Consider the following 27,737-nt stretch of genomic DNA (forward strand, 5'->3'; position numbering starts at 1 on the left):
TGCTGGCACCTTGATCTCGGACTTCCAAACCCCAGAACTGTGAGGAAATAAGTTTATGTTGTTTAAGCCACCCAGTCTATGGTATTTTGTTATGGCAGCCTGAGCATAAAGATGAACAAAATGAAGCGGTTTTTGTTAACATAAGATCTGGCATCTTTGGTAATTCATCCTAAAGTGTACTGAGGGGGTAAAGTCATGGATTAAGTGACTTACTAGTTTCATTTACTGTACAACAGAGTAAGTTAATGCTTCTATCTAGCTTCTTTGAGAGTCTCAGCTCATATAAATTATAATTTTACCGTTTTTCTTAAAACTGATATTCATGGTTTAACTGTGGCTGTTAAATTTACATGCTAAAACCCACTGCTGAATTTAACTGATATCAATAATATTATATCAATGATATTTACTTATATCAATAGTAATTCTGCTACCTTTCACTTACTGCAATGTGCTTTTCTCTGTAACAAAGTTTCATTACCTGGAAAATACTGAGCACAGCTATTATTCTGTGAAAGAATTTCAATCTAAAATGGAACCAGAGGATATAATATGTAAAATCTCACACATGTATCCTTAGGTAAAACAAATCTTAAGGACTGAGAAACTGTTTTCTTGTAAAAGCCTGATTGACAGAAAACTGATAATATTGGAATTTTCTTAAATGATAGGGAGTCGGTCAGGGATTGCCTCATATCAACCCTGGGAAATTAGGCTTATGGTTTCCAGAGGCATGAACAAGAAATGACCCACGTGGGGCTGGTTTCGCAAAATAAGCTGAATTGAGCTTTGTATGACTGGACTGGTTTTTGTCTGCTTAGGGAACTTTCAAAGCCGGTCTCCGTTTGTTTTTGACTTTAATAGACTCTCACTGAACTCTGCCCTTTTTACATCCCCTGCCCATAAAGACAGCCTCCCTCCAACCCTCAGCGGACTCACCTGTGGCTTGTTACAGTTTGTGTGTCTCGAATTGCAGTTCTCCTGCTGTTCTCGAACAAACTCACCTTTTTACAATTTTGAGCTTGCCTCATTTTACCCTTTTATTTAGGTCGACAATTCTCTAGAAACACTGGAGCAAAGGAAGCGACCAAAAGGGTGAAAAGGGTTGGGTAACAACAGAACTGCAGGGAATGGAACCGTTCTGGGATTTGCGGTTCATTTAATCAGTTCCAAAGTATCAATACAAGTTGCAACCCTAACCTCAAACAGTTGCCTTATGAAACTGAGAACTGAGAAATGTGCAAGGATTCCTTTTAAAGAGCATCTGACTCACAGGGTGACTGACCATTTCGGTTTGCTCAGGACTGTCCCAGTCTGAGCACTGAAAGTCCCAGGAGCCCCCTCATTCCCAGGCAAGGTAGGACAGTTGGTGATGCTAACAAGACAGTCATGGTCCCTACTCCTTTTGAGATTTCATTGTGGAAGAGTGGTCAGAGTTCTGTATGGATTAGATAGTTCAAGAAGGAATAAGAGTGGAAAAAGCACAGGACCACCAACCTTTATGTGGGCACAGAAGCAGGAGGAGGAAGTATGGAATGGTGTCAAGACCAGAAAGGAGAGAACAGTAATATTCCAAACATTTGTACAGAGCTCTGTAAAGCAATGGAAAATGGACAAAGCACATGGACAGATAATTCATGGAAGCAGAAGAACGAATGCCAGTAAGCATGAAAGATAATAATAATGCTCAACTCTATTAATACTCATAGAACTGCAAATGTAAACGCATGTGATCAGATCTTTTTTGCTTATCAAACTGATAGAGAAAAATAATAATACTTAGTGGTGTCTAGGCAGTAATGAAATGGGCACTCAGACACAGGGTGCCAGTAGAAATGGGTAGAACCTTGCTGAGTATGTAATTTGGCAGTAGGTATAAAATTCCACTTTTAGAAATCCATCCTACTACTTATATAAAGAGTTGGGTACAAAGAAGTTCAGCAATTTTTAGCTTATATCTTGGCCTTATTCCATAAGTGACTTTTATCAGTGTTAATATAAACAAAACTGAGAGTAAAATTGCCCACCATAATCACTAATTCACATAATGGGACAGAATTCTGCTCAATTTCTAGTTTTCTAATTCTGAGAAATTAAAAAATAGAGAAACATACAAAGTGGAAAATAACTGTCCCCACAGCTCAGCCTGAAAACTCAACATTTGGTCATATTTTCAAGTGATTTTTAAAAAATTAATAGATTACTTTTTAGAACAGTTTTAGACCTACAGACACATCGAGCAGAGTACTGGAAGTTCCCATATACCACCACTCTCCCTCAGTTTTCCCTGATTTTAACATCTTCCTTTAGTATGGTACATTTGTTACAATTATTGGACTAATATTGGTACATTTTATGAGCCAAAATACATAGTGTATTCAGATTTCCTTAGTTTTGACTTAATGCAATGTCTTTCCTGTTCCAGGATGCCGTATTACATTTGGTTGTCATTTCTCCTTAGGCTCCTCTTGGGTGTGTAACATTTTCTAAGGTTTTCTTCGTTTTTGATGACCCTGATCATTTTGAGGAGTATTAGTCATGTATTTTGTAGGATGTGCCCTATTGGAATTTGTTTGATATTTTTCTCATTATTAGACTGGAGTTAGGGGTTTGGGGGAGAAAGATCACAGAAGTGCTATTTTCCTTATATTAATGAGGCTGAAGTAGTATTTGTTGGGTTTCTCTACCGTAAGGTTACCTCCCTAGCCCCATTTTCATACTGTACTCTTTAGAAGGAAGTCGCCATGTGTAGCCCACTCTTAAGGGGTGAGAGTTATGCTCCCCTCCTTTAGGGTGGAGTGTCTACAAAATTTACATAATCTACCTCATTTGGTATTGTGCACAGAATTTAGTAATTTATCCAATTACTTTTTTATATCGGTAGGGAGTCGTGGCTATTTTATACTTTGGGTTATATTCCGATGCTACTTTATTTTGTTGCTCAAATTTTTCCAGCTTTGGCCTTTTGGAAGCTCTTTCACTTCGCTCCTGGGTCCCTTTAACATGCTCCCATCATTGTGGCAATTTTTATTTTTTAAGAACTACTAACTTTCTGGCATAAGATGCTCCAGGCTTAGCTTGTGTATATTCTGCTCCCCTCTCAGAATCACCCATTTCTCCAAGGAGCCCCTGTTCCTTTTATTGGAGGATGGAATTAGAAACCAAGATCTGGGTGCTCGATGCACTTGCTGCTACTGCAGTTCATTTCTTTTACGCCCTCTCAGAATTATATGTGTGTGCGCTAACCTGTGTATATACACATATCAATAAATATTCCCATAGGTAACCATCTGTGCTCCGTATCAAGTTGTTAATCATACACTTAAATCTATTTTAAAATTAAATGTGAGTTCTCCATAAACTTCACAACTAACATCTCCAACGCTAACCCCTTAACACATGGATTATTCTAGCCACCTCCCCTTGCTGATCTGTACTTTTCGAATCCAGCTGTGAGAAACCTGGATCCCACCATCTGCCATTCATTTACTTAGTTGTTCAATTCCAGTATACCTGATAGCAGTACCAGAATTTTGAGCCTCCATCCCCGTAGGAAATGGTGTTATTGACGAGTACAGTACTTAAGCGTAGTTCCTTTTACCTCTAGTCTTACCGACTCCATTTATTTCCAATAGACATTTTCTAAATAAAAGAAATAAAACATAGCAGATAAAGTTGAATTCCCCTTTGACCTGCAAATCCAGGCTGATTCTCCTGTTCCTTCCCAAGATGCACAAATTATAAGTTTGCACACATTATATACTCTTTCAGTCTATTTTTATATTTTATACATACAAATATATATTTATGGGCATTCTATTTTAACATTTACATAAATTATATAGGCGGCATATTCTACCCTTCTTTCGTTCTTACATTTTTTTATGATTAGTCTGTTGATAAATTTAGATCTAGTCCATTCTTTGTATAACCAAAATATTCCATCGTAAGAATATTCCACATTTTCTTCACCACTTTTTTTTTTACTGACAAGTATTTAGATTCTTCCAATTTCTTTTTTGCTTTTATAAATAATATCCCATCAAGTTAGCAAATATTGAGGGCATTATGTCAGTAGAAATGGCATTAATTTATGTTAACATATAAAAAGTCCCATGCTCAGACTTGATATGTAGCTCCATACTGAAAAATACGAATTCTAGTCATGTTTTAGTGCCTATGAAGCCTGGTTCTTGGCCTCTCCATTGCGGAGCACAGGCTCCGGACGCGCAGGCTCAGTGGCCATGGCTCATGGGCCCAGCCTCTCCGCGGCATGTGGGATCTTCCCGTACCGGGGCACGAACTCGTGTCCCCTGCATCGGCAGGTGGACTCTCAACCACTGCGCCACCAGGGAAGCCCATGAGGCCTGGTTCTTAGAGTCACTGTCCAGCTGGCTGGGTCCTTATCCTGGCCTGGGCACATCATCCAATGCCTGGCCCGGAGCAGGCTGTCACTGCTCCTCCTGCTGCCTTGCAGGGGTCAGCCCTGGTCAGCGTGTCTAAAGGTTCTTTCAGAACTGCCTGTGTGCGTGTGAAGATCCTCCTGAGGCCTTTCAGTGCTGCTTTGAAAGTCTTACAAAAGGAGCTGAATTGCCCATGCATATACTGCTGGTCCACAGTTCCAAGAAAAGTTTCTTGTTTTGAACTGCGGACAAAGCAGACAGGCCTAGGAGGAAGCCTGACATGTGCACCATGGGGCTGAGAACTGGACAAAAGAAAGCTGGCTCATTAAGTGTTAGCTATCTTAATGCCAAGAGCAGTGTTATTAATGGGTACCCATTACTAAGGCCTGGGCTTATGAAGACCTGCTGCAACTTGCAAATGTCTCCTTCAATATATGCCTAATCTGTAATTGGAATTCCACAACTGAGTCCTTCTAAAAACTGTAATTTGAAAAGATACATGCAACCCAAAGTTCATAGCAACACTATTTGCAATAGCCAAGACAAGGAAACAACCTAAGTGCCCATCAACAGATGATTGGCTTAAGAAGCTGTAGTGTGTATATATATGTATGTGTATATATATATATACACACACACACACTACAATGGAATATTACTTAGCCATAAAAGAGAATAAAATACTTGGTGAAATAAGTCAGAAAGACAAATACTATATGATATCACTTGTATGTGTAATTTAAAAAATTATTCAAATCTATACACAAAGCAGAAACAGACTCACAGATAAAGAAACTTATAGTTACCAAAGGGGAGAGGGACAAATTAGGAGTACAGAATTAATAAATACAAAATATTATACATAAAATAAGCAACAAAGATTTACTGTATAGCACAGGGGGATTATGTCCAATATCTTGTATTAACCTAAAATGGGATATAATCTGCAAAAAACCCTGAATTACTATGCTATACACCTGAAACTAATGCAATATTGTAAATCACCTATACTTCAATTTAAAAATCCTAATATCTTGTATAATATTCTCTTTCCTTGTTCTGAGTCCCTCCCCTTCCCACTTCCCAAACTCAGCGCAGAGGCTCTGCTCAGACCCACCCCTCCCTTCCATGTTGGCTCATTTCCTTGGGACCAAACTCATATGTCTTGGTTTTCCTTTCCTGGAGATAAGACATTATTGTAGGCTTTCATGTAACCATCCTTTGAAGGGGCCCTCCACCAGTCCTCTCATCTCTGCTAACTTGTCTGAATTCTGGGATAAGGACAGTTTATTTAAGATCATTCTAGGATGCATCTTCTAGTAATTTCAGTGACTGTGCCTATTATAAAGTAACAACTCATTTATCCAGCACCACTGGTTTTTTCATAAGGGAAGAATATGAACTTATAAATTGAAATTATAAGCCATTAACTCATTTGATCTCTATGACAATGCTGTGCATTACTGCTTCCACCTTAAAGCTGAGAAATCTAAGGAGCAGAGGTCAAGTAACTTGCTTAAGATCTCACAGCTGGTTAAAGATGGAGCCCAACTCTGAGCCCAGGTGTCTCTAACTCCAGAGTCCATGATCTTTCTACCGTATCATACTTTCTTCAGAAAGACTTCCAAATAGACAGTTTATCCGTTTAGACATCTTAAAACCTCTTTAAACAAATTTCAATAGAAAAAAAGGTCTAAGCTGTCTTTCATACTTTCACCTAGATATGTGTTAAGCTTCACCCATTGTCTTCTGTTTAACTTTTATTGATGAGCTGGCCCTGAAAGTGGTTAAGAGCACAGGCCCTCTGCTGTGTGATTTTAGGCAAGTTACCTAACCTCTCTGTGCTCCAGCTTCTTTATCTGTCAATTGCAGATTACAACAGTGCCAATTTCTGTGGGTTGTCTGTGGATTAACAGCATTAAAATAAGTAAGGGAATTAGAATGGTAACTGATAAATAAATGCTCACACTTTTATTATTGATGAATTAGTCAATGATCTATCACTGTTGAAGTATTGATCCAACTCATTTATACATTTCTCTTTTGTCCTATAAATGTCAGGCTGTGAGCTGTGACTTTTCCTACTGTCTCTATAACTATTTTTGGCAGTCTTCCTTTACTAGACCTAATGTGGAATCAGAAACTAGACCAACCAATTCTTATAGAACTGTATGTTAAATCTGAATGTCATCTGAAGAAGACTTTTCATGGCTTTAGTATAGTTTCATTACAGCTACTTCTGGAGCATAAAAGGTAATTTATCTTTATTTCTTAGTGTTAGATTTTTATTTTTGAGGGCACTGGAAGGCTGATCTCCAGATGAGGAAAATGTAATTCTCTATAATTTGGAGAAGTCTAGTGTAGGCAATGGTCATTAAAAAAAAAAAAACAAAACTCATGAAAACTTCCAAACAATACCCAAAGTAGAGAGTCTAATATAACAAGTCCCCAGATACCTATTAAGTTCCAACAATTATCAATATTTTGATAATCTTTTTTCATCCATCCTTAGGAATCCTATTATTTTATCAAAGAACAAAACACAAACATTTCAGCATGTATCTTTAAAAACTTCAAAAAAGTTTTTAATGTAATCATCATGCTATTATTATGCTCAAAAGAATTAAGTGTAATTTATTAACTTAATCCCACCTTCAGTCCATATTTAGATTTCGCCAGTTTCAAAATTTTTTTGGTAGTTACAGCTTTTTTAAAATCAAGGGCCAGATAAAGTCCATGTATTGCATTGGATTTGTAGGCCTTTTTTTTTTTTTTTTCTTTGCGGTACGCAGGCCTCTCACGCTGCGGCCTCTCCCGTTGCGGAGCACAGGCTCCGGACGCGCAGGCCCAGCGGCCATGGCTCATGGGCCAAGCCGCTCCGCGGCATGTGGGATCCTCCGGACCAGGGCACGAGCCCGTGTCCCCTGCATCGGCAGGCGGGCTCTCAACCACTGCGCCACCAGGGAAGCCCTTGTAGGCCTTTTAAATTTATTTTATTCTGTAACGTCCCCACTGTCTCATGTCACTGGTTAATAGTGGGTTCTTTGTCCTGTAGGCCGGTAGTTTGCAAAGTGTGGACCAGCAGCAGCTTTAGCATCTCCTGGGAACGTGTGAGAAATGTAAATTTCTTCTCAGGCCCCATCCAGTCCTACTGAAACAGACTTTGGGAATGCAGCCCAGCAATTTGTGTTTTAATAAGCCCTCCAGGATCTCACCTGGGTACCACTGTTGTTGACTAGCCCACATCATAGATTCGGCTGATTGCTGCCTCCTGTTGCCATTTATCTTCTCTAATTACCTCTATATTTCCTATAAATTGGCAATCAGCTTTAGAGCCTTGATTACATTCAGGTTCACCACTTTTTTTTTTTGCGGCACGCGGGCCTCTCACTGTTGTGGCCTCTCTCGTTGCGGAGCACAGGCTCCGGATGCGCAGGCTCAGCGGCCATGGCTCACGGGCCCAGCCGCTCCGCGGCATGTGGGATCCTCCCAGACTGGGGCGCGAACCCGCATCCCCTGCATCGGCAGGCGGACTCTCAACCACTGCGCCACCAGGGAAGCACCTACTACGTTTTTTTTTTTTAAGGCAAGAATACTTCACAGATGATGCTGTGCTCTACTACTGCATCAGTCATGAGGTACCTAAACTCTGTTTGACCCAATGTTAGTGATGCTGAGACTGCCAGTGTTTGGGTGGCATCCACCTGATGCCTGCTCTACTGAATGGTTTCACCAACCACTGATTGTTGCTCAGACTTATTTTCTTTGGTATCATGAGATGAAGATTTCTAATATCATCCATTCTGTACTTATTAATCATTTGCAGCCTTTTATTGTTCTTGTTGCTTATTTGGGAACATGACAACTTCCATGGCATATTTACAGGTTAAAAGCAGTATGAATGTGATTCTTTGTTGACAAATTAAAAACAACTTTATAGAATTTTTTCATAACCCTTATGATAAGCACAGACCCTTGGTTTGCATGATTTGCATTTGCTTAGAAAGCACTCATTTAATTAGTGAAGAAATTACAATTTAACCGTTTTGAATCTGGGTTCTGAATCAATTACTGTCTACCTTGATGCCTGTGTTAAGCCAGATAGGCTGCTCAACCAAGATCTGTTCCTTAGATCTCTGTTTAAATGCCTCGGCCCCTTTTACTCTATGATGACAATAGTATCATATATTCTTATCTGCCTGATAAGGACTTTAAAATATTCTGAGATAATATATGTAGAGTATTTTGGGTGAAATTATGAAGAGGTGTCTCTTAGACCTGACTCTTCTATCTATGAGATAGAGCAATGTTTCTCAAACTTTGACAGTGACCTACAGTAAAAACACATTTTATACTGTGATCCTCTTCTCTCTCTCACACACACACATACACACACACTTCTTAGAAATGGAAAATCTCGGTCTCTACCCCAGACCTATAGAATCAGACATTCTGGGAGTGGGTCCATAAGGTGTTTCGCCAATAATTGTTAATTGTATTATCTGCAGTCCACCTTGATGCTTTCCATTTTGTTCTCTACAGTTCTACTCCAATAAAAATTGCTGGTGGTAATCCGCTGGGTTAGAATGATTTCCTGATGCACTATTAGACTGCAACCCACATTTTCAAAAAAACCATCTCCTCCTATGTGGTTCTAAACTCACTCTCCACAAGACTGCTTCATTCTTTTTCATATTCTTTTCCATTATGGCTTATTACAGGATATTGAATATAGTTCCTTGTACTATGCAATAGGACCTTGTTTATCCATTCTATATATAATAGTTTGCATCTGCTAATCCCAAACTCCCCATCCAACTCTCCCCCACTCCCTTCCCCCTTGACAATCACAAGTCTATTACCTATGTCTGTGAATCTGTTTCGTAGATAAGTTCACTTGTGTCCTCTTTTAGATTCCACATATAAGTGATACCATACGGTATTTGTCTTTCTCTGGTCTGACATAACACCGCTTAGTATGATAATCTCTAGGTCCATCCATGTTGTGGAAATGGCATTATTTCATTCATTTTATGGCTGAATAGTATTCCATCGTATATATATATATACCACATCTTCTTTATCCATTCATCTGTTGATGGACATTTAGGTTGTTTCCATGTCTTGGCTATTGTGAATAGTGCTGCTATGAACAGAGGGGGGGCATGTATTTTTTCAAATTATAGTTTTGTCTGGATACATACCCAGGAGTGGGATTGCTGGATCATATGGCAACTCTAGTTTTAGTGTTTTGAAGACCCTCCATACTGTTCTCCATAGTGGCTGCACCAATTTACATTCCCACCAGCACTGCAAGAGGGTTCCCTTTTCTCTACACCCTCTCCAGCATTTGTTATTTGTAGACTTTTTAATGATGGCCATTCTGATTGGTGTGAGTTGATACCTCGTTGTACTTTTGATTTACATTTCTCTAATAATTAGCTATGTTGAGCATCTTTTCATGTGCCTATTGGCCATCTGTATGCCTTCTGTGGAGAAATGTCTATTTAGGTCTTCTGCCCATTTTTGGATTGGGTTGTTTGTTTTTTGTTATTGAGTTGTATGAGTGATTGCTTCATTCTTATTTTGTTGCCTGAATACAAGTGCCCCCGTTCTCACGCACATACAACCAACTGTAATGCAAGGTGGTGCTGTTAAAGTATGAAACGCGTTCATAGAGGTGGGTGCCATTGATGTGAACTAGAGGCACAAGGGAAGGCTTCACACTGAGGATAAGAATTCATTTATTCATTCATCACTTAAGTGAAGAGGAGGGAACAATAAATGAAGAGCAAGATTCTTGCCCTTCCTGAGGTTACAGGCTGGATGGGAAAGAAAACAGGACATGCGACAGGCAAGTAGACATGAAGGGACAAAGAGCCTGGTAGTGTCAGTGGGGGCTCATGGATCTCAGAAGATGGAACTAGTCAGAAGGTTGACTGTGGATGGGGATGGAAGCAAAACTTGAACTGGCCCTCGATGGCTAAAAAGGATTTAAATGGACAGATTGGGGCGAGGGTGGGAAAGGACCTTCCAGATGGAGTTACCAGCCTCCTTCTATTGATATAATGCTTGAAGTTATAAATGAGAAGGGTGATTTTAAGAGGTAACTAGAAGCCTGGCAATAATAACAAAACTTTTATTTTTATCAATAATAATAGCACTTGCTGTGAAGTTATGAGTTAGGTACTATTGTTCCCAAGGTTGAGAATGCAAGTTTATGGCAGAACGAGGATCTGAGCTCAGGTCAACAGAACTTCAAGGTCATAGTCTTATCCATTAAGCCCTGGAGCATGACTGGGACAGAGCTCCCATTAAGAGCCCGCAGGCAATGGTATATAATGGCATTGAAGGATGGGTGGCTCAAACGTGGACTGACTGGGGAACACGGACCTAATTCTTTGATCTCTGATTACTATGACTCCATCTGCCACTAGATGTCAAATGTTACTGAAAAGGAATCACTAAAGGTTGTGAATGAAAAATTATTAGGGCTATTAACAGTGACATTCTCTGTTTAATTGAAATCAGTTGACTTAAATATTAGTTTCAGGTGTACAACGTAGTGATTCAATATTTTTGTACCTTATGCAAATCCAAAGTTATTACAATAATATTTGACTATATTCCTCTTAATCCCCTTCGCCTATTTTGCCCATCCCCCCATCTGCTTTACCTCTGGCAACCGCTAGGTCTAACAGTGACATTCTTATTAACTTTCCTTCTGTTATACATATCTGAATGGGACTAAAAGGGGCAGAGTTCCACAAGTTGCTCATGACCCAAAGCCTATCCCTGTTGTGTCACGGGCCATAAAAAACCTGGGTCTGCCCAGGAGTGTTTTACAAATGTGAACCCCATCTTGTGTGTGTATTGGAAAAACAAGTGAAAGTAGCTGCTATAGGATATCAAAGATGATCTATGGATTGTAGCTTTGCCTTAGAGAGATTTTGAACTTTGAATTGGGTCTAAAGTTCCCTCAGCTTTGGAGAAGTCATCGCCACTGGGGAGAATGGCGGAATAACTCCTAGGAGTTATTTCCCCTTGAAATAGTCCCACTAAAATCCTGACTTACAGTTGGGTTGCTTTCTTGATGTTCCTAGATTTTACATGCATGACTGATTCTGTCATTCTAATTTCAGCCATCAGCTCAGACGTCACCTCCTCAGCTAGACCTTCCAGCTAAATTAGCCATTGAAGTACCTACTACAACACCTTGTCATATTGTTTCTAATTGTACCTTATGACCAGCTAAAACGACCTTTTAAAAACTCCTTTATTTTCTTGTTAATTATCTGTTTTCTCCTCTACTATAAGCTCCAAGAAAGCAGGGTCTTTATCTGTCTCTTTTATCACCGTATTCTCATGCCTAGAATAGTGCCTGGCACATAATAAAAGGTTTAGTAGATATTGTTGGTTGAATAGATGGCAGCTGGTAGGAGTGGTGTGCTGTGGGTTTAGCAATCTTCCCAGTTCATTTTCATCCAGTAAACTTTGTTCTTTGTGATTGCATGGAAAGACTAGGAAGAAGTGAACAGCTTAATCTCTCTCGGGGTTAATTACTTGGGTTAAGACCTTTCAGCCATCAAGAAATCCTCATAACATTCAACATATAGTTACCTATGCTAGGGAAAATTGTTCATCAAACTGAACTAGTAGCTGTTATGTAACAAAAGGTGGTAAAAGATAATGGTGATGGCTAAAAATGATAAGATCTTAGACATGATAGACACCTTAGGGAGAATATAGTACCAACTTTTCATTTTACAGATGAGGAAATTGTCTTCCCCAAAGATTAACTGACATGCTTGAACCCATGCAACTAGGTTAGTGGAGAAGGCCAGGGATAGGAGTTTGAATTTTTTTTTTTTAAGGAATTAAAAAAACATTATTTCATTTTTGGCTGTGTTGGGTCTTTGTTGCTGTGAGCAGGCTTTCTCTAGTTGCGGTGAGTGGGGGGCTACTCTTCGTTGCAGTGCGCGGGCTTCAGTAGTTGAGGTGCATGGGCTCAGTAGTTGTGGCTCACAGGTCCTAGAGTGCAGGCTCAGTAGTTGTGGCGCACCAGCTCAGTTGCTCTGCAGCATGTGGGATCTTCCCGGACCAGGGCTCGAACCCATGTCCCCTGCATTGGCAGGCGGATTCTTAACCACTGCACCACCAGGGAAGCCCAGGACTTTGAATTTCTAATCCCAGCCTTATCTTTCTACTTTACACAAGGGCTTCCATTATGCTTTCTTCGAACGAGAATTTAATTGGTCAATAGACACGTATTCTAGACATGGGTGAAGGACATTGCATTTAAGTAATATTGCAGAAGAAGGAAATGTCTGATAAAAATGAGTTAACATTCTTTGCTCCCCTGTAATACCTCTGTGATTATCCACTTGGTTAACAGCACACAATCTACAACAACTCGGTGCCTAAATATCTAATTTTGGTAAATTACCGAATTTGTCACTGAGAAAGATAAGCAAATGAAAAGGACATTGTCTCTGATCTCAGGCACAAACAACTGGCCACAATGGAAGGCAGTGTTGTAATAAAAGTGTAAAATGGGTACACAGAGGTGGGTACCATTGATTGGAACTGGAAGCACACTGAGGACAAGCATTTCAACAAGCAGAGAAGAGACATTGCAGATGGGGAAATGGCAGGAGGTCTGAAGCTGGGCAGTGATGCTCAAAGAAGAGTAGGCAGCCTTCTGAGCTGCAAAGAGAAGTGTAAAGAAGACGGTCGTTCTGAAAAGGCAGGCAGAGGGTCCTGAGGTGGATTGTGGAGGACCTTGAGATTCCTATTAATATTTTTTCAAATTCTTTTTGGATATCACTGAGTTTTTGAGTAGGGGACCAACATAATCACGTATGTCTTTTAACAAGGTAATTCCGTTACTCTGTAAACAGGTGTAAAATGCCAAGAAGAAAAAGGCTGCAATTGGAGGGACTAGTTAAGAGTCCAGGCAAGAGCAAATGAGGGTCTGAAGCTGCTTGGCATCCAAACAGATGGGAGAGACTCTGTGAGTTAGAACCATGTAGAAATACCACTAGACTGGGAGGGATTGAAGATATGAGAAAGAACTGGCAGAGAAGCTCCTGAGGCAGCTGAGGCCGAGGTGGTATCTTTGGACAGCAGCCTTTCTTGTTGAGATACTCTACAGACTGGGCCCAATGGAGGTGAGATTGGAGGAGGAGATGAACAGGGGAGGTTTATGGTGGGTGTCCTCTGTCCCTCAGCAAAGAGAGAAAGGAGATCTCTTGCCAAGGAAGAGAGAGAGCAGATAGGTTTTGTGACTGGCTAAGTGAAAAAGAGCTGTTACACAAAATATACATCATGGGCTTTTCCAGAAGATGTCCTTAATTTAATGAGTGATTTATTCATACTTATCTATATATATTTAAGAAATGAGTGTTATTCTCACTTGCTCTGCTTGGCAAATATCGGTGCCTTGAACAAAGTGACTACACAACATCAATGAGTGATAGCACAGGCCACTGAATCCTTAATGTTCCGTCTTGCCAACTTAGTCCTCTTTAAGTCCACTTCTAAGCATAGCTGTAGGAACCATGACAAAAATATATGTAACCATGGCTCTTCAGGAAAAGGTTCTCTGGCTTTTCCAAGTCTCATTTCACGAAATGCAAGTTCATTGAGATTAAAACGTACGCACTTTGCATTTTGTTTATAATGCACTAGTAGTCACCATAAAACAAAACTCTCCATCACAGCTTCCATGAAATGCCCATTTGTTAGTCACTTGTCAAGACCAGTACACAAGGCAATTAGTCACAAAGTTGAAAAAGTCTCTGAGAACTTTTAGTCGGCTTTCTAAAACTTGGCAAGACTCAGGACTATTTTTATTTCGAAAATGGCCCTTCTAAGCCCAATGATGATAACTAGGAACTCTGTCCCATGAGAAGGGAAATTCATGCCATCACTCCAATTTTCTGACTAAGGCTGAGCAACTCCTCTTTATTGCAGTTTGGTTAACAGCCAGAAGCAAATGGAAAAATACGTGCTGAATAGCAAGCCTGACTCCCCAAAACACAGTTCAGGAAGGTAATTTCTCTTTATTTTCCCACTGGAAGGACTGCCAGGGGAAACTGAGCTGTTAGCTCTGTGCTTCTTCATTTCTTAAGATCTATAAGACAGATCAGAACATTTGGAGACTAATATCAGGAATATCAGAGTAGATGGAAAACCAAACTAATGAGAAGGGATTTTAAAAGAAGCAATTTACCTACGCGTATCTGTTTAGAGTCGGTTGATTTCCACAGTTGTTGAAGCTCCCAAGTTTTAAGATGGGGTTACAGTCTACAATCTGGCTTAGCTCCAGTTACCTGCTACTTACTGATTTAGAAAACATGGGAGACAGCAAAAAAAGCTTGAGGAAGGAAAGCCTGGTGCAGCGGTGCTGAATTTAAGCTTGCATCAGAATCACCTGGGGGCTTGTTCAAACACAGTAACGCTGAGCCCCACCCAGAGTTTCTGATTCTGTAGGTCTGGGGTGGGACCACAGAATCTGTTTCCAAGCCACTCCCAGGTAACACAGTTGCTGCTGGTATGGGACTGTACTTGAAGAAGGGGAAGTAAAGTTACAATCCTGAGTAAAAGCATGGAGACTACACTTTAGTGAAAGGATAAAGGAATTGACTTTATTCTGGAGAAAGAGGATGAAGATGCAAATTACCTTACCCACATGAAGGACTGGATCAGAAATTCACTTCAAATTAACAATTGGCAGAATTTGGAGAAAGTGGTCTTAAGTGGCAAGGAGTTCTATTGTAAGGTTAGGTATAACTTTGGTATAGCCACCAAAGTTAAATGATGGATTCTTCAAATGAGTGATCTAAAAGGGAAATCTTTCATCATTTTAGTTCAGAAGAACTAACTTTAAGACTTATAGCTCATAAAATAAGTAAAATTGAAATAAGCAAAAAACAGAAATTGATTTAAAAGCACTTACGTTAACCACGACTTCTGGAATTAAAAAAAAAGAAAAAGAATCTGGCATAAGGAGTTCATGTTGGCTGAATTCAGGTCTCTTCCTGCTGTATTCCTGGAGCCAGATGACAGCCAGAGAGGCTTAAATAAGTGAGTCCTGGGGCCTGAGCCACTCATTTAATGCAAATATGATTGGCTCTGCCTGTGAGAAAAACTTTATCTGAATTTTTCTTGAGGGGGTCAGGTGGGAAAATTACTAAGACATAAACTTCTCATTGACCTTCATACATGGACATCGGCTTTGTCTTGAAAATGCAGTTGAAGACACAAGCTGTCATTAACAACAACAAAATAAAAACATAGGATAGGTTCCTCTCACAATTCAGTATTATTAAGTTTGTACCTTTCTCCATGAACTGCCTTGATTCCTTTTTATCACATGATGAAAGATGTGAAATTTACTATGTTCTTCTTTTGGTCACGGCTGCCAGGAACCCCAGAGCTAAGCTTTCTGTTCAAGTCTGGTAGCTTCCTTTGAAATGATTTTCTGACATAGTTGTCTCTCCCTAGCCCCTTACTTCTTAGCCAGTAATTTTTTTGGGTTTCATTTAAAATATTCTTTCATGTAATATAAATTCCTGTCAAAAGCTTTTTTGGTGTAGACATTGTTACATATAATGAATTTTAAAAACTATATACAGAATCCTATTTAGCCACAAATAAATATATAAAAGTGTCTCTCTTTATAAAGATAAGGCTGACCCTCAGGCAGGATATTCTTTCTGGGGGCTGGCCATAGCATTGTAGTAAAGAACATGGGCTTTGAACCTGTTCCTGCCGCACAGTCTGTGTGACCCTAGATACATTATTTAACCTCTGTGCACCTCAGGTCTCTCATCTGTAAAATGGCCTAATTACAGTGCCAAACTCCAAAGATTCTTGGGAGGACTAATTAGTGCTTTGAACAGTGCTTGGACCACAGGAAGTATTTAGTAAATGTTAGCTCTGTCAATTAGAAACAGTAGTGATGGAATTTTGTGACCCACTCAATCGTGGAGTTAAGTGGTACCATTTCAACCACAGGTTCACATTTCTGGGCAGTGGGAGCTCTGGTTTTAATTTGGACTTAACTTGAAAGATACGCTTCCAACAAATGAGTGTTCATGATGAGAACCTTCTATGGTCGTAGTGTGGCCAATGCAGAACCCAGGGTCAGCAGACAGAGAGCAACAGAAAGAGGTAGCACTGCAGAGAGAGGGAGAGACCGTTCCCAAGGAAACAGGTTGCTAGGGGCAGGCATTTGGTAGAGTGTGCTGGAGAAATACAATTTCCTTGAACTACATCTAATGAAAATACTGTGTACTGACAGTGAACTTTAAAGCGAGTGTGATGTGAAGCTGAGAATGTTGATGAATTTGAAATAAGGCTTCTGAAATCACCCTTACTCCATCATGGGGTACTTTACGGCAAGAACAATATGGTCACACAAGACTAGACAGTAAAAGCGTGGATGACACAAGAGGAAATCTGGAGTTGAGCATGATAGATTTGATTCATATTTTTGGGAAAACAATTTGGAAGCCCAAATTGGATGGGCTTGTATCCATGTATTTCTACATGGTTCTAACTCATGGATAGTGTATGTGGCTGTATAAAATGATATGCCAGACAATTATAAACTGTTCTCATTTCATCATATGTATTGGATTTTTTGGTGATGATTTCTTCTTAAAGTTCTGAGTTGAAGAACTGTTCCAGGTACTGATAAACAGATGTTTACAGTGGATAAAATCTACTGACTACTGGCGATGAGATCATGGTGTCCAGAGGGAGCAAAGCAAGTTATGATTCTTTGTAGAACTGATGTAAAATGTTAAATAGGGTTGTATTACTCAGGGTTCTCCAGGGAAACTTCTAGAACCAACAGAGAGAGAGAGAGAGAGAGAGAGAGAGAGAGAGAGAGTGTGTGTGTGTATGTATCTCTATATTTTTAAGAGTTGGCTTACATGATTGTGGTGGGGAGCAAGTCTGAAATTGGCAGGGTAGGCTAGTAGGCTGGAGACCCAGGGAAGAGTTGATATTACAGCTTGAGCCTGAAGGCGTCTGCAGTCAGAATTCCTCCTTCCTTGGAGGACCAGTCTTTTTTTTTTTTTTTTTTTTTTTTTGTGGTACGCCGGCCTCTCACTATTGTGGCCTCTCCCGTTGTGGAGCACAGGCTCCGGACGCGCAGGCTCAGCAGCCATGGCTCACGGGCCCAGCCGCTCCGCGGCATGTGGGATCCTCCCGGACCGGGGCATGAACCTGTGTCGCCCGCATCGGCAGGCGGACTCTCAACCACTGCGCCACCAGGGAAGTCCAGGACCAGTCTTTTTTTAAAACGCTTTCAACTGGTTGAAGCCCACCCACATTATGGAGAGTAATCTGGTTTACTCAGTCTGCTGATTTAAATGTTAATCTCATCTAAGAAAACCCTCACTGTGACATCTTGATTGGTATTTGGCCAAATATCTGGGTATTGTAGTCTAGTCAGTTTGACACATAAAATTAGCCATCACTGGGACCCTTCCTGAAATCTCAGAATTTTCACTGGAACCCAAGCAATAGGCTATTGCAACACTTAAAGAGGAGTTGCTAGACACGCCTGCTGGGCTGACTAAAAAGTGATCACCTTATTCCTGTGACCCTCATCCTCACCACCCTCCTCCAGTCTATGTGACTGAAGACTAGAAAGATTCCCTGGAGGAGAGTCTGCTTCGTTTTTGCCGCCTTAGGATGAGCGATGTTTCCCCCACCCTCACCCCCATGAAAGGAGGGAAGTAGGATGTACTAGCTGTGGGGCTGGGAGACCACGTTTTATTCCCTGACCACGACCTGCTGAACTAGAGAAGCCCCCATAGATTCCTCTCCAGTGAACACTGGGGGTGGAACACACTCAGATTTCTTGAGAGAACCTAAGATGTGGCCCCAGAAGCTTTGGAAGATTTTTAAATATGTTGGAAGATTTTTAAATATGGAGACTAGTTCCCACTTCCCTCATAGAGAACTGTGGAAGGAATAACATGATGAGAGCTGCCCACAAAGGCAGAGCGGGCACAGGGAGGCCTGTGCCTTCAGAGACTGGCAAGGTAAGGGGTAAGGATGTGTGAGTTTCTCAGGGACTCATGGAATCATGACAAATAGCCAGGCTCGAGCCATCTTTTTTTTTTCTTTTTTTTTTTTTTTTTTGCGGTACGCAGGCCTCTCACTGTTGTGGCCTCTCCCGTTGCGGAGCACAGGCTCCGGACGCGCAGGCTCAGTGGCCATGGCTCACGGACCCAGCCGCTCCGCGGCATGTGGGATCTTCCCGGACCGGGGCACGAACCCGCGTGCCTTGTATCGGCAGGCGGACTCTCAACAACTGCGCCACCAGGGAAGCCCTCAAGCCATCTTGATGAGGTTTCACCCACGAGGGCTACATGCCAATGTGGGGACACCACTAGTAAGAGAAAATGAGGGGGGCTGCAGGGGCAGGAATCAGATAATATTGCTCGTGTCAGGGTGGATGGAGGTACCACTGAAGTTCTCCTCACAGTGAACTCCATGAGAGAGCCAGCATTTGGACACAGATGTGGAAATGCAAGGTGGCAGACAGGGTTGGATAAGTTTCTGTTAGTTTCTGCTCTTCTATCCTCCCTCCCCTTCATTGACTTGAAGGCAGAAGCAGCATTTTGAGGGCCGCAAGGCTGGGTGTGGGATGAAGGGAGAACAAGGAAACATGGTGCAGAACTGCCCAGGCCTCTCTACCTCTATTCCAGACCCGAGAACATGAACCAAGGAGAAGCAGACACTTTAGACTGGGTGTGAAGTGGACACTTTGATTTAGACTCACCTGGACTTTTGAATACTTGAAAGTGAGTCTTGAAAGCGTCTGGATGAGAGAGCTTCCAGGGTGGGGAAGGGATCCAGCAAAGCATGTTTGAAGGCAGTGACGCAAGAAAAATAAATTCTCTTTCCTTGTGTCCTCAATTGACTTCAGCTCTCTCAGTACACTGGTTACACAAATTTAGAAAGACTCAGTCCTGAGTTAGTATGTGTCACCACTGCCCTGATTATCAAACTGCCCTGATTTGGAATGCTTTGTGGCCCTTCACATGTCTGGGCACTGTATCTCTGTCAGCCGAGGGCCAGGAGGAGGATGAGATCAGGAATTGAGGCAAAGGCTCCCAGGAGAGTAACAGGGGCCGAGGTGTACAGTGTGCCAGCTAAAGCAGCCAATCAGGGGCAAAGTTCTCACGTGCATGGTTGTGTCTCCACTGCAAACACTAATTTATAATCCTCCTGTTCCTCTAGAGTGAGACTAGCTTGCAGATAATTAAACTAGAAAAAGGAGTTAGTGATGACTGAAGGACATTAGTGCTATGGCTTATATGTAGTCCCTATTTGAATTAAATGGAGAGAGTTTGCCCCTGTTTGGTGAGTATTTAAATGCCTATTTCTGGAGACCACTCTCACTTGCTGTGCTAGACATTATACAAGGCAACGGGTTGATTTTTCAGCCTTAGGAATCAATAATTCTGTTGTTCATGTCCAGCAGCTTCTGTTCTGCTGGTGTTAACTGATTTTACTGTCTCCCTTGAAAAGCCTTGGTCTCCTTTTCCCACCCCTATTGAGACTTCTTTAATCACGTGAAAATAATACAGACGAATACATAAGGAAAAGACTAACAAACAATGAAAGATCTCAGAATGAAAACTGATGCTATACGTTAACAGTGAGGTGAAATTATACATCTCAGTGCTTAGTGCAGTTATGTTAAGGGACGGAAAATATTAGGCAGATGAGAGCTGCAAAGCCTTCCATATTCACCTCAAATGTCTCTCTTCCCCCACTTCACTTTTCTTCGTTCTTAGAAGATACCTGAAAATAATAATACTCATGTTTGGAGGGACATTCTTTGCAATCGGAGGACCATTCTTTTTGCAATTCTTTACCAAAGTGAAGGATTCTCTTTCAAAGGTTAACCTGGTACTCCCAGCCTGGGGACTAAGGGAATCAGACTAACTTATGTGGCCAACGCATGGCTTTGAGCCTTAAGGAGAAGAAAGGTCTGACAGGAGAGAGGGATGTTGGCTAAGAGGAGAACCACAGAAGGATCAGGAACTGATAAAGTCCATGTTACATCAGGAGCTGTGAAGAGAGTAGGCAGAAGGGAAGTTAGGAAGCCAGTAACCCCAAATTCAAGCCAGCAGAGTGCTAGCTGCTGTACAGAATTCAGTTTTCTAAGCATTTTGAAAAAAAGACTAAAATAGTGTGCCCTACTAAGAGTCACTAGGATCCATTAAGGTGTCTGTGGTGATATTTGTGTCCATTTTGCATCTTCAAAAATATGCCTGGACCAGTTTCTCTGGAAATTTTCAAGTTGTATTGGATACTTATGAATTTTTTCCACTCTCTATGATGTTCAGGCATTTCTTATGACAACATAGGGACCAGGAAATAATGAAGGGTCTTAATTTAAAAAATCAAAACTTCTGAAATTCTTGTAGAACTTCTTCTAAAAACTTGCTTTGAGGATCAATTGCTTCTTTTATGAATTAGGTAATGTACATGGTTCTGACAGAAACGATATGATAAAAAGTCCAACTACATGACGATCCTTCATAGCATGACAGTTTTCTCTGAATCCCATCTTTTATTTGATTAGAATCAAGGTCAGAGTTTTTTCCGGATGTTTCTTGCTAGCCTAAAGTGGATCCTTTGTTTTCTAAGAAAAAGGCCCAACATTCACAGCCGGGCTGCATTACCCTCTGCTTCCCACTTCCTGAGGCTCAGTGGGTCAGAGCCAATGCATTCCGACAGGAGAACCGAAAGACAGCCTGATCCGGGTCAGCTGTCCACTGGGGTGTTTTGGGGTCAGAATTCTGAAGCGGCCACGACATTCATAGACATCCCAGTGTGAATGAGAATTCCTCCGTACTTAGAAATTCTCCTAGAGGGAGACAGTTCCTGTCTTAAGTTTTAAGGAGACTCTAAAAGGGTCAGACAACTCTGGTTGGCGGAGGTGATGTTGAGGGGTGTAAACTGACAACTTCTGAGTCCGAATTCGCTCCCAGAGGCGTTTATTGAGCACCCCTCTGCGTGCAGAGCCCCGCGGGAGCAATCAGCCAGAGCTGAGCTCGAGCTGTACAGACGGAGATAGCACAGTTCAGGGCAGTACACTGCTGGCGACTCCCTGCCCACTTCTCATCTCGAATCCTAGATCGGCGAACTGAAATCCCAAGACATTCTTACATCATCTACATCCGTGGTTCTCAATGCGGAGGGGGCGGTGGTTCAGGGAGGGAAAGGAATTCAGCCTCGAGGAGACATTTTCAGTCGTCATAACCTGGGGGTGGTGGAAGGGTCGCTACTGGTATTTGATGGGTAGAGACCAGGAATGCTGCCAAACATCCTACAATGCACACGATAGACCCTCAACCTAAAATGTCCACAGAGCTGAGGTTCACAAACCCTGATCTAAATGTATGGTTTCAGCTGTTTAATGATAGTGGTTAATTATCTATGCTCTCGTCTTTAGGTTTTCTTTTAAAATTATTTATTTAATTGGTTGTGCTGGGTCTTAGTTGCGGCAGGTGGGCTCCTTAGTTGCAGCTCTAGGGCTCATTAGTTGCTGTTCACCAGCTCTTAGTTGCAGCATGGCGAAGTCTTAGTTGTAGTACGCATGTGGGATCTAGTTCCCCAACCAGGGATCAAACCCGGGCTCCCTGTACTGGGAGCGTAGAGTCTTATCCATTGTTCCACCAGGGAAGTCCCTAGTCTTTAGTTTTAATGGAGGCTTATTAGGCTCAAGCCTGTGTAATACACTCATAAGTATGTTAAAAACAGGACAGTAGGGCCCAAATGGAGTCGTTTATGCTAAGCCCCACGTCATCAAACCTAGACTTAACTGTATAATAGTTTTGGCTCTCCTAGAAATGGAATCTTAAACCAGTCAATCAGGAATTGCCTGGTAGGCACTAGTTAGGTAATCTGCCTGATACACCCCTGCCTTCCTCTAAAGGAAAGTGACCTTGAAATAACCAAGCTGCTTTTTTGCCTAGTATTACTTCCTTGTTCCTGTTCCCTTCTGCCTATGAATGTCTTTCATTTTGTACAGCTCCTTTATATCTGCTAGATCAGATGCTCCCTGATTCAAATTGATTTTTGCTCAAATTCTTAAAAATTTTAATATGCCTTAGTTTCTTTTAACAGGCATAGGGGTTTAAGAGGTTGCTTTTACCTCTGTATGTTCATACTTTAATTCATCAAATGAATATTTTTAAGCTGATGAAGAATTAAGATATTCTTAATTCTCCTCAAATTCAGTGAGGTGAGGCCATGTGCTACAGCCAAGGAAAACACTGGAGCAGGAGGGAGAACCTGGGGGGATGGTGCCACTGTGTTGGGGTCTCCATGTCTCAGCTCCCTCCTCTGGATGGTGAGGAAGATGGGCTTTATCTGAGTTCTTTTGAGGGTTCTAATTTTCTACCGTTCAAAACTCCCCATAATGGAAACCCTACATCCATTTCACCTTTTTGTATATCTTCACCAGATATTTCTCTTTCCTCCTCTCCTAGCTACCAAAACACCTTCCCTAATTTCTCCTTTTCTACACAAAAAGATTTTTAACCTAAACAAAACGGTTAACTTTACCTCAAGCCTTTATTTAAGTCTAAACCCCTCTTTCTCCCCACTCAAAAATCACCTTCTCAAAGCTTTCCTTGCCTCCCATACTCCCACTGCTCTGGTACATACATATTATCCTGTCAGCTGGCTGTGGGCACTTTGACATATAACGACTATACTTGTGTTATATTCTAATGTTCTGTTTTATATGTCTCTTTAATCCTAAAATCCATGTGTGTGCCTTCTCTCTCTGTAGACCACAGATTGCTAGAATACGAGCACCTCTGCATTTAATCATACTTTTTAGGGTGTGCACTTTTTGATGGATGGTCACACGTGCTTTCCTAGTTCTTAGTAGGAGATGAGGCATCGCCAACACAGAAACACAGTTTCTGAGAAAATAACAGGAAGGTGAAACTATATTATATTCAGGGATGTAGGTGGAAAATGCTCTCAAACTGGATGTTGTGAAAACAAAAACAAATCAGTGATGTAGATTACATTGACACATAGAATCTAATTTGAATTAACTCTGTAAATGAAAATGTAACAGATAAATTCCACAAATTTATCGAAATATAAAAATCAATTTATAACTTGGAAAACAGATTAGAGATAGACATTGTATAGTCTCCATTTTATCTCCCCCTCCCTTTTAAAAGCATTCTAAAAAATGAAATGAAACATTTCATGAATTTCTGACAGGTTCAAAATAGCCATCAACGTCCTTCATGAAACGTTTCTACTAATTACCAGTGTGACTTCTGGCAAGTTATTTAAACACTCTGGATCACAGTTCGCTCACATACAAAACTAATTTTTGATGGATCTAAGATGGTAAGTCCCAATCTTGGGAATCTCCTGGGTAGCTTTTAAAAAATCCTGATGCCCAGGTAACACTCCTGACCAAATAAATCAGAATCTCTGGAGTTGGGACAGAGCAACAGTATTTTTTAAGCTCCCCGAATAATTCCAATATTCAGCCCAAGTTAAGCCCAATGTTCACCCCTAACTTAAAATAAACCAAGTTCCCTAAACCAGTGACTTGCTGTATGTTTTCAAAATGGCCACTGTCAGAAAAAGCTGTTCATATTGTGGCTAGGTACACACACGGATATGTTTTTACTATTTCAATAAAATAGTTTCATGGAATGTATCTGTTAAATTTTATAAAGCATTTCTCATCACTCTGATACTTTATATTCCATTTTACTCCATTAAAAAACATTTTTTTCAAGACCTACAGATTGAAAAATGCAATATCTACAGGCTATGTCCTACAGTTTGGCCACTAGATGGAACCCTCGTATTTAAAGAATGGAAAGCACAGCTCAGTTCTGAACTCTGCAAAGGAAAAATAAACATGCATATGATTTAATATGAATTTTACATCTGGCCAAAAATTATTTACTGTATAAGAAAAGGAGTGTGGCTATTGAAAAAATAATAGTTCTGTTAATGGTAACTAACACCAAAGGAAAGGTAAGACACTGCATTACTCTGGTTCCTTCACCACCACATGCACCTGGTAAGGTCTGTATTCTAACCCTTTCCCAGCTGAGGAAACTGAGTACCAGAAAGGTGTAGTAACATGACCTGCCCTTGATAAACCGCAGCCCCCATCACTGTGGAGCCAGCAGAAGGCAGAGAAAGGTTTGAAATCTAGTCACAATGGTACAAAGAGACAGAAGCAGAATTTAAGTCCAAATGTGTTCGCCTTTTGCTTCTAACTATGACAAAATGTAAGAAATTTAAGGTTTGTAACATTAATATCAATACACAGGTTAAATTCGTACAAAATAGAAGCACGCTGGAATTTTTTTCTTTTCTGTAAATCTAGGCTTCAAAGTACATACTTTTAAAGAAAAGGGGAATAAACAGCACCATAGGGAGAAGCAGAGGGGCCTGAGGCAGAGGCTGTGATGAGAGGCCTCCCGGGACGAGGAACAAATTTTGGTTTTATTCGAACTGTGGCAGTGTAGGCGTAGGGGTCCCACTGAAGGGTTTTTGACAAGGGAAGGACGTGGGATTTTTGCAGAGCCCACTCCTTCACTTCATTCCCCTCTTTGGGCAACATCTTTTTTGCAGAGAGGCCTGTCTTGATCATTGGTGAGAACATTCCTGTCCTCCGTCCCCTTATGAGGTTTTCTTTTTTCATCAGCATTTAGCATTAGCAGACATGATGATAAATATCTTTTTATTTGATCCGTCTTCCCTCAGCTAGTTGTAGACTCCATAATGGAAGCTGAAAAGTCAACTCATACTGAAGGTTGGGGGAGGTGGGGATGGGGAGTTTTTGCTTAATGCGTACAGAGGTTCATTTGGGACGATGGGACGATGACAGAGTTTTGGAAATAGCTAGTGGTGATGGTTGCACAACGTTGTGAATGTAATTAATGCCACAGAATTGTACAATGGTTAAAATGGCAAATTTTATGATATATATTTTATCAAAATCAAAAATCATTAAAAAAAAAAAAGTAACCCAAAATTAAGGCCTGCAGAATGACTTGGAAAGTATCACTGTCACTTATGAAGTGCTTTCTATGCACCAAGTATGTACTTTATATCTATTAACTAAGTGGATCCTCATGGCAACCCCATAAGGTAGACACTATTATTGTTCCCATTTTACAGATGAGAAACTGAGGCACGCAATTTGCTCAAGGTCACTCAGCTCCTATGTAGAGGCGGGATTTGTACCTGGATAAGCTGCTCTTAGCCCACTATTGGTGTCTAACTATTGCTGTCTATAATTGCTGTCTGTGTTATAGACAGAGCCTGGCATGTAATCATTTAACATTTGTTACAAGAATAACTGCTTCAAAATGGTCACTTTGGCTGCTGCTGGGTGGCGAACAGACTGGAAGGGTGAGAGGAGCTCTGCGGAGCAAGCAGGGAGGCTGCTGTAGGAGGTGAAAGATGCGAAGGTCATGGAGGTACAGACAAGTAGATGGTTTACATGTATTTCAAGATAGAGACAACTATCCATTAGCAGGATATGCTAATGGATCTCATTGTGAAAGACAAAGCTTCAGTCTAAGACTGCACTGTACAATATGGTAGCCACTAGTCACATGCAGCTACTGAGCACTTGAAATGAGGCTAGTAAGACACGAGATGTACTGTTGAGTGTAAAATGCATTCTGGATTCCAAAGACTTAGCACAAAATAGTCAACTACCTTATGGATAAATTTTATATTGATGTAGAAATGACAATATTTGATACATTGCATTGAATACAATATATTATTAATAAATACAACATACGGGCATACCTCAAAGATATTGCAGGTTCAGTTCCAGACCACCGTAATAAAGGAATATCACAATAAAGCAAGTCACATGAATTTTTTGGTTTCCCAGAGCATATAAAATTTATGTTTATACTATACTGTAGCCTATTGTGTGCAACAGCATTATGTCTAAGCAATGTACATACCGGAACTAAAAAATACTCCGTTGCTAAAAAATGCTAACCATTACCTGATGTTGTAGGGTTGCCACAAACCTTCAAATTGTAAAAAATGCGTCTGCAAAGTGCAATGAAGCAGAGCACTGTGAGACAATGTGTGCCCGTGATATTAAATTAGTTGTATTTTTAAATGTGACTACTAGAAAATGTAAAGTGATGTTTGTGGTTCACACTGTATTTCCATTGGAGTTGCTGATCTAGGATAATGTCCTGGTTTCTTGCTTGAACAATGCAAGTAATGGTGGTGCATTTACTGAACTGGAAAAGAAGAGAGGGAGATATAAGGATGAAAATTAAAAAAATTATGCTCTGGACATAGAGGTTTGCAATGTATGTGAGATATCCAGGTGGAGATGGGGAGCCTGAAGCTTGAAGGGGAGGTCAGGGCTGGCACTGCACATGTAGGTCCCATCAGCCTGCAGATGACACTGAAGACCCTTTCTGGACAATCTATAGGTGGGAAAAACCAGCCAGCACCCAGGGTCAAGACCTGAGACACCAACAGTTAGGGGTTGGGTAGAAATAGGCAACCAGATATTGCAGAAAAGATGCTACATTTCTACATTCAATTTTCTGGCTAAGAAGTGACCTCTAAATTCATTATGGTTTCATGTCAATGTACTTTTGTCTGGGATTCATGTTTTTTGTGAATTGCAGGTTATTTCAATACACACTTAGGATTGCTTTTATTTTTTAGACTATATTAGTGCAGGTTAGTGGCAGAAATCTCTGGAAATATTCCTTTATGTAGAAATAACAAATCTCAATATGATGAACAAGTGCTGTAGATAAATCTCACAAAATCCCTAAATATCCAACATCAAGGGAAGAAAAAATGTCCACTGAGCTCTCAAGTGACATTTCTTCGTGGCAACCATCTTGGTAGGGTGATATGTTTTCTGAGAGAGGGACACATTTTTAACGATTTTAAGAAACTTCATTTAATCCTCCAATTAAGTATTTCTTTAGAAAACTCAGTTTTACATAACAATGAATGGTCACAAAGTTAAGAGCTCAAACGTTGCGGTCGGGTACATGAGCTGATATTATAAGTGCACTTAGTGGAGTTCCTGGCCTGCAGTGAGCACTTGGTAAATATTATTGTTCCTATTAATAATACCAGAACCACCTCTGTCCCGTTCCCATTCAGTAGAAACTGTACTCCGAATTTTGATCTTTTCCTGGGCTACTGATATGTTGTCTAACACTCTCTCATGATGCTGGGCATGGGCAGCAAGCCGTGGGATCATCTGTACCCTTATAACCATCCTTACCC

At 40.8% G+C, this 27,737-nt stretch overlaps 1 protein-coding gene across 1 annotated transcript in view; it reads right to left on the reverse strand.

Moving 5' to 3' along the window:
* Window positions 1–27,737, reverse strand: part of NWD2 (NACHT and WD repeat domain containing 2) — a 199,251-nt gene that overhangs the window by 24,279 nt on the left and 147,235 nt on the right. The gene's annotated exons all lie outside the window — the stretch shown is intronic.

Source organism: Phocoena phocoena, chromosome 5 (genome assembly GCF_963924675.1).
Source record: "Phocoena phocoena chromosome 5, mPhoPho1.1, whole genome shotgun sequence".
Classification (NCBI taxonomy): domain Eukaryota; kingdom Metazoa; phylum Chordata; class Mammalia; order Artiodactyla; family Phocoenidae; genus Phocoena; species Phocoena phocoena.